The sequence below is a fragment of the Perca fluviatilis genome, chromosome 18 (genome assembly GCF_010015445.1).
Source record: "Perca fluviatilis chromosome 18, GENO_Pfluv_1.0, whole genome shotgun sequence".
NCBI classification, from domain to species: domain Eukaryota; kingdom Metazoa; phylum Chordata; class Actinopteri; order Perciformes; family Percidae; genus Perca; species Perca fluviatilis.
This window is the reverse complement of record NC_053129.1, coordinates 21,654,675-21,660,674: the sequence shown is the minus strand read 5'-3', so window position 1 is coordinate 21,660,674 and position 6,000 is coordinate 21,654,675.

Sequence of the window (6,000 nt, the reverse complement as noted above, 5' to 3'; positions counted from 1 at the left end):
TAAAGAAACCACAACTCAGTCAAGCTCTTTCACAGCCTCTTTATCAGATATATATAAGCTGATCATGTAAGATAGGATGACATAGTGTTTTAGTTAGCCAAGAAAAGCCATGGGAACAATTACTCATAATCCTAAAACCTATCTTTGTGGTTTATGGGCCAATATAAAGAGAATATTATCTAGAAGCTGCTGGATCAGGAAGGATTTGCTCATTTAATTGAGTAAGTGTCACAAAGGTCATGTGTGCTATGTATTGACACAAGTGCAGTTGTTTATGTGCAGCATGCACATGTGTCGTTGCATATAATGACTCGTGGGACATGTTAAATGCACCCCAGACCTCACACACAGTCACAGAGGAAGGTCAGTAGCAATCAACGTCAATGCTTAAGTGTAAGTAAACACCCTGCTCTTTTCCCCAACGATGTCTAAGATCTTCTCTGTTTTTCCAGGTTTGTTTCCATCAGGTGAAGTAATTTACATCCACGTCATTAAATGAGTTTAGCTGTTGACAGAATTGGAATATGCTGCAGCACTTTCTCTTATCCTGACATGATTACCTGGAAATTAGTTTGCATTGAAATAATATATCCATATTTGACTGCCTCGTATGCTTTGTGTGTGCCTGAAACATAAAACAACAGGTCTTTCATAATAGACTGTGTTTACTTTTTAAACTGAATAAATGTTGGAAACATTTTCTGTGTATTTCATGACGTGAATAGTATGTCTCAAATTCCTGAGCTCCCTGTCACCATATTGTGTCTGCCTTTCTTTTCCTTCTGCAAAATAGGAAATGAGACACTAAACCTAAAAGGAATAGTTCAGAATTAAAGTGGAGTTGTATGAGGTACTTATCCACAATCAGTGTATTACCTACAATAGATGGAGCTTGGCACACCCCCAGCAGCTGTAGACCAGCAACTCCCGTGTTCTGTGAGGTAATGTAAAATGATTTTTTTTGTCAAAAGAGTCTGGTGGCTTTGAAGAGAGCATAACATCTTCAGTTCCCAGTTGGAAAGGGCTATCCTTTAAGGGATACCAAAACTCTAACCACTGATAATCTGAAAAGATAATTATGGTTTTTGACTCCTTTACACTCACCTCTCATTTCCCCCCACAGAGTTTCTAAGATTATTGCGTGACTCGACCTATCAGCATGCCAAAAAATTATATAATTGCAAGGCTCAGCAGGCTGAGTTCATAACTGACTTTTACAATGAGCTCAGAATAGTTAACAAAAAAGAGCCCCAACTTTCATCCAAACCCCAATAAAAGAACAGTAAGCTGAGAACAAAACAACCGGGTCTGTGTCACTGCAGCCTGCCTGTTATGTAATCTTGGAGTTTGGTAAATATTATGTCTCTGAGCAATTGAGAAATCCCAGATCTTTAATTTTCATTATTCCTTTTTTGTCATGTTCAGAGGGACAGGCCTTTGTTGTGTTGTTTTAGTCTTTAACTATACGAGATCTATTCCCCTTTCTGCTTCCTTTCCAGTATGCTTTAATACATTACATTTTTGTTTTATCTTAGGCTGAAACCTTAGAACTGTATTTTCTAAGGGCCTTACAACCTTCCTGTTCATCATGAGTAGTATTTGCTTAAACTGAAAAAGCAACAGAAAGTGACAGATTAAGGTTCATACTAATAAACAAAACAGCTCAAGTTTAGACTAGAAATTGAACTCTTTTAACAAAAAACATATTGCTATGCTTTTCAAAATTCCACAAAAAATAAAGCATACAGGAAAAATTAAGCCTGTTGCATGTATGTCTCATAGTTTTACTTACAGTATATTTAAAATAGATACAACATGAAGAAAACACTTTAATAATCTATTAAATATCGCTTATTTAAATTCTGCACACAACAGAAATAAAACATGACATTGCTTGTATCTGTTTCTCACCCTTTTCCCTCCCTTTTTGCTTTTCTCTTTTCAACCTTCAACGGGTTCTTCTTGCAATGATTTCAGCTCTCTAGAATGAAGTCTAACTTTTTCCAGCCCAAACAGCGTGTGACCCACTAAGAAACAAAAAAAAGCAACATGTGGAAAACAGTTAAAAGACCTGCATTCTTTCACAACCACACATTGTTTTCGTATGAGATATTAATGTTCCTATAATTAAGCAATTCTGTGGCATATTCAAATGTATGGAAATGAGCTTTATCTATATCAGTACACTAATGCCAGGAGTAGCTTACTGGCATTGATCAGCCGGTTTGAAAAGTAGCTGAATTTATAATGTAAGATCCACGTGTGGAAAGTCAACTGGGCCTGGACTCAATCAAGTTGGCGTGGCCTTTTGCCCTTTTTTATATAAAGGATCTGCAGTTTTGCTTTGTGCACAGCCCTTAACTGAAAACTCAAAGGATTTGACAAAATAGCCGACATATGATGCTTTAGTGGCGTTTCATTATGGATGGATGTCATGGTGTTAGCTGTGTCTTTGGACAAATTTAAAAGGCTGTGTGTGTGTGTGCGTGCGTGCGTGCATGCGTGTGTGTGTGTGTATGCTGATGGCGCTCACCATTTCATCCTTTTGTCTTCTGATGTCAGCTTTTGGCTCCTTGATCAAAGCAGATGCAACAAATCACAATCCAATTCTTAATCCAAAGTAAATTTTTCATAAGAGGAGAAAATACAACAACACCAGTTTGATTAGCCGAACTCTGTCTAGATTTGTTTGTGGAGCACATTTTGTTTTCCTGAGGACCACCCTGCTTAGATGAACACAGACTCCACCTAAAAGATTGCAAATGTGTGTAAATCTTAAACAGGCTTTTATCAGTATTAGCTTCACTGGGGAGAGAGCTGCAACCATTTATAATCAAGTCCTGATATTAGCATGCTACATTGAATTATTTCCTCCAGCTACAATATCAGCTCAAAGTTTTGAACTTTTAATGTCAAGTAACTCACCAAAATATTAACATCATTAATCTTATTAATCACACCTGTGCTTTTCCCTTGTCAAAATGTCTGCCATGAAAAAGGGGGCAAAACCAAGGGGGTAAGCTTTGCTTCAGAACTCAAACCTTCTATGGTGCCATTTTGATGCTACAACAAAATCACCTCTCGTTAGCATTCCATTGACTGCCATTCATTTTGACGTCACTTTGACAGCGAATAACTTTACATCTGAAGCATTTAAAGACTCTATTTGTCCATTGTTTATTTCTAAAGAAACACGACAATGTATAAAAGGCTCCATTACCTTGTACCTCACGTTATGGCTCCGTAGCAGAAGTTTTTGTAAAAATAGGCTAACGATTGTGTCATAACCACGCGACTTACTGCGCATAGTAGAGGAATTACCGTAAGTACAGGAGAAGCTCGCAGGCAGTTTCGACTTACATTAGCTGTTTAAGTTTAATTACTAATGTTACCTAGGATTGATTTTGTGTTTTTTTTTTTTTTTTTTTTCTTTTTTTTTTCCTTTTGGCAAAAACGGAATGATTGAGATTTCTCTTGGCACAGCTATGGAGACCAGTGAAGGATATTAGAAGCACTTTTCCAGTGAGCGCTGAGCGTTACTGCGTAGCCTCCAACTGAGAGAGACAGCGTAAATGTGACGTGAGCAACCTGTCTGAAAGTTGTAAGTCTTCTGGTAGCTGTGCCAAGAGAAATCTCAATCATTCCGAATCTTGCAGAGACGGAGAGCATAGGTATATGTAAGGAGATAACATGGGCACAGGCTAATTATTGCTAACTAAAATGCTAGTTAACATTAGTAATTAAACCTAAACAGGTCATGTAAGTCAAACTGCCTGCAAGCTTCTCCTGTACTATACAGTAATTCCTCTACTGTGCGACAGTAAGTCACGTGGTGATGACACAATCGTTAGCCTATTTTTACAAAAACTTCTGCTACGGAGCCTTAACGTGAGGTACAAGGTAATGGAGCCTTTTATACATTGTCGTGTTTCTTTAGAAATAAACAATGGACAAATAGAGTCTTGAAACGCTTCAGATGTAAAGTTATTCGCTGTCAAAGTGACGTCAAAATGAATGGGAGTCAATGGAATGCTAACGGGAGGTGATATTTTTGTAGCATCAAAATGGCACCATAGGAGGTTTGAGTTCTGAAGCGAAGCTTACCCCCTTGCCTACAAGCACGTCTTACGAGTCACTTCAGAGGTATTGTCAAGTCACAAGAATGGTGTTTTTGGATTTAAAAGTATTTATTTCTCGATAGGGGTAACAAGATATATGAGATAAAATGCCAAACATATCAGATATATACAGAAATACGATGTCCGGAAGCGTTTCCGCCATCTTGAATGATTTTCTTTGACTCGAGCAACCAACGTACATATGTCACGCTGCCTTCACCCCGATTGGCAGCCGCAGTTGCATCGCTCAGCATTTGCATAAAATAGACTTCTTGTCTATTTTGGCCCTGCCTTGCTTCTTTTTTTTTATATCTCTCCTAATTGTTTCCCCCACTTTAAGTGGTAGCATCCATAGACTCATCACAGCAAGTTGAAAATTACTGAAGGGCATACATTTACAGAAGTAGCTAGCTGTGGAGAACTCTAGCTAGCCAAAGAGACATGTTTTCTTTGGAGTAACTATGCACCAAACTAGAGATAAGAGGACATTAAAAGCTTGCATTTGACATGATTCCCGGAGTGTTGCTATCATGTTTCCCAGAAAAAAACCTTAAAACTCCTTGATTAGGAGTTTCAACATCACATGCTCTAAATGGTGTGTTTCAGGTCTTTCCAAGAATCAATGCCTCGGGGGAAAGCAGTGGTGCAGAGTTTAAATCTTGGACCACACTCATGTTTTCCTGCTTGTCCTGTAGCTCTGCGTCATTCGTTGTATTGGTTATGGTTTATCTATTTTTCTTATTCCCTCTGACAGCAGTCATCATTTCTGACTGGGACACACACACACACACAAAACGTATGACTTTATCCTCTCTAACATCTGTAGCAGATGTGGTAGTCTTCAAGTTCACGTGTTTATGAAGCATGTTTGTCCTCCTGTTTTTTCCCCTTTTCTCTTTCTTTTTTCTTCATTTCCTCTTAGTCTTTTTCTCAAGTAAAAAACACTTGCATAGATGAAGATTAATTTTCAGGGTGGGGTTTCCCATAGTGTGTTGTATTAAATATCATTATTCTCTGCTCAGGTCAAATGGCACTGCAACCTGCAGCCAGTGAAAATATTTTGGGGCAAAGGGAGAATCATCACTCACTCAAAACACATGTACTAGAGGCATTCATAAACACACAGCATACCTGGAAAATATGCTTAAAATCTGCCACCGTCATCCACCAAAGCATTGACAAATTGGTCAGTAATCACTCCAAAAACAGCCATTATCTCTTCATCAGTGACCAGGGGAAATGTTTTATGGCCTCTCAGAACTCAATCCGCATTTAATGTCTTTCAAATCTGACTGCCATAGCACATCAGAGCCAACCTCAACAAATTGCCGCCTGTGCTCTTCAGATAAGGGACCTTTGATACTGTGCAGAGTTAAGTAAGGAAGGTAAGCTGATCAACTCTGCTTAATGTAATGGACTTAAAGTATTGTTTTGGAGAAATTATGCATTTCTACTGCAATATTTCTTGCACTAACCTGAGTGAATGTTGAACCCCATTCTTGGCTTAAATACCAACAGAGTAAGTATAGTATTAAAGTAGGTGTCATGTATAGAATAATGATAAAGTCTCAAGCCTTTTGTGGGTTATATCTTATTCCATTCCTGGAGGAATGATGGGGATTAATAGGAGTGATACGTTTTTATGGTTTTGCTTTGAGGCAGAGTTGTGCGTGTTGAAAACAAGTAGCCTGGCTGCTACGCAACATTTTCAATTTTTCTCACTGAGTCAAAACCAACAGTTTCAATCAGTTTTAGGCAAGCACTGAAAAGAGCAGCACCGGTTCTGCTCTTTACGGAAAGAGCGACCAATCTTAACTGGAGTAATGATTAATTGGCAACACATACAAAATAGATCTCTCCATTCATTAAGCCTCATCTGTGA